This window comes from Rhinolophus hipposideros (assembly GCF_964194185.1).
Source record: "Rhinolophus hipposideros genome assembly, chromosome: X".
In the NCBI taxonomy this organism is placed as follows: Eukaryota; Metazoa; Chordata; class Mammalia; order Chiroptera; family Rhinolophidae; genus Rhinolophus; species Rhinolophus hipposideros.
This window is the reverse complement of record NC_138046.1, coordinates 75,774,754-75,777,110: the sequence shown is the minus strand read 5'-3', so window position 1 is coordinate 75,777,110 and position 2,357 is coordinate 75,774,754. Positions and strand designations below refer to the sequence as shown.

General features: G+C 39.2%; 1 pseudogene across 1 annotated transcript; it reads left to right on the top strand.

The window, feature by feature from the left end:
- Nucleotides 1-1,105: 1,105 nt before the first annotated feature.
- LOC308495060 (large ribosomal subunit protein uL10-like) lies at nt 1,106-2,021 on the top strand (annotated as a pseudogene). Its single transcript has one exon. The product of its transcript is annotated as a large ribosomal subunit protein uL10-like (transcript).
- Nucleotides 2,022-2,357: the final 336 nt, after the last annotated feature.

Sequence of the window (2,357 nt, the reverse complement as noted above, 5' to 3'; positions counted from 1 at the left end):
ACCCATGTTAATTAAAATCTTATATTTACACAAAAAACAGAACACAAAAAGCTGCTGATAATAGCAGTTTTATTGTCAAAGAAAACTGGAAACAACCAGGATTCCCTTCAGTGGGTGAATAGATAAACAAACTATGATATATCCATACAATGGAATATTATTTAGTAATAAACAAAAGTAAACTATCAAACCACATAAATATAAATGAATCTTAGGTGCTTATTTCTAAGTTAAAGGAGATAGTCTGAAAATGCTACATACTCTAGGAATACATAGGGATATATGTAGGAATATATAGGGATATCCCTAGAGTATGCAATCCTAGAGTATGTAGCATTTTCAGACTATCTCCTTTAACTTAGAAATAAGCACTTAAAAACCATTTATATTTATTCATTTATAATATATATGATATATATTATATACATTGTGTGTTAAACAAAAAAAACTTTCACAGCAGAAGCATTTTTGAAAGAAAGATTTTACTGAGCCAAATGCTATCCAGGAAAGGACCAGTTTTCTCTTGTCATATGACATTATGTAAAAGGCAAAAGCATTAGTAGTTACCAGGGTTTCAAGGAAGGGGTATTGTATGAGAAATGAAAATACAAGAGATTTGTTTTAGGGCATGATAACTAACATAAGTAGTACAATAATGATGTATACATTATATTATGTACTCATCAAAATCCATGGACCTTTATAGCACAACATTGTGAACCATAATGAAGTAAACTTAAAATAAAAATCAATTAGGAGGTCAGGGAATTCTCAAATGGAATGTGAGTTCTGACAAAAGTATCTACATATATTACAAATTTATGAAATAAACTCACTGAATGAACGGGGAGAAAGAGGTGCTGATCTAAATAAATTTGGAAATTAAGTAAAGCTATAAGACCAAAGATAAAAGAAACTGGACATAAGCACTGCATTCTTGGTGGTAAAGTTGTTTCTCACAGAGGTACAGGTTAACAATTCTGACACCATTATGCATGTATAATATAAATTAAGAAATAAGTAAACAGCCTCCTCTCACCAGGCGTCCTCATGAGAGTGGCATTGTCTTTAAACCCTGAGTGGCAATCCCTGATGCACTGCCGTGATGCCCAGGGAACAGAGGGCGACCTGGAAGTCCAACCACTTCCTTAAGATCATCGAACTTCTGGATCATTCTCCAAAATGCTTCATTATGGGAGCAGACAATGTGGGCTCCAAGCAGATGCAGCAGATCTGCATGTCCCTGTGTGGGAAGGCAGTGGTGCTGATGGGCAAGAACACCATGATGTGCAAGGCCACCAAGGGCATCTGGAAAACAACCCAGCTTTGGAGAATCTGTTGCCTCATATTCAGGGGAATGGAAGCTTTGTGTTCACCAAGGAGGACCTCACTGAGATCAGGGCCATACTACTGGCCAATAAGGTGTCAGCTGCTGCATTTGCTGGTGCCATTGCTCCTTGTGAAGTCACTTTGCTGGCCCAGAACACTAATCTGGGGCCCAAGAAAACCTCCTTCTTCCAGACTTTAGGCATCACCATTAAAATCTCCAGGGGCACCACTGAAATTCTGAGTGATGTGCAGCTGATTAAGACTGGAAACAAAGTAGGAGCCAGCAAATTCACACTGCTGAACATCTCCCCCTTCTCCTTGGGACTGATCATCCAGCAGGTGTTTGACAATGGCAGCATCTACAACCCGGAAGTGCTTGACATCACAGAGGAAATTCTGCATTCCCAATTCCTGGAGGGTGTCCGCAATGTTGCCAGTGTATGTCTGCAGATTGGTTACCCAACTATTGCATCAGTACCCAATTCTATCATCAATGGGTACAAGAGGGTCCTGGGTTTTTCTGTGGAGACTGATTACTTCTTCCCACTTGCTAAAAAGGTCAAGGCCTTCTTGGCTGATCCCTCTGCATTTGTGGCTGCTTCCCTTGTGGCTGCTACCACCACTGCCTCTCGGCTGCTGCTGCAGCCCCAGCCAAGGTTGAAGCAAAGGAAGAGTCGGAGGAGTCAGAGTAGAATATGGCATTTGGTCTCCTTGACTAATCCCCAAAAAGCCACCAATGCAGCCAACTTTATTTGTAAAACAAGGAAAATAAAGGCTTACTTCTAAAAAAAAAAAAAGGGTGGGAGATGAGGGTAAGGGGGATCAAATATATGGTGATGGAAGGAGAACTGACTCTGGGTGGTGAACACACAATGGGATTTATAGATGATGTAATACAGAATTGTACTCCTGAAATCTATGTAATTTTACTAACAATTGTCACCCCAATAAATTAAAAAAAAGAAGAAAAGAAAAAGAAATAAGTAAAAAGGTGACAGATTATGGAAGCTTGGTTTCTCAGTGTTGAA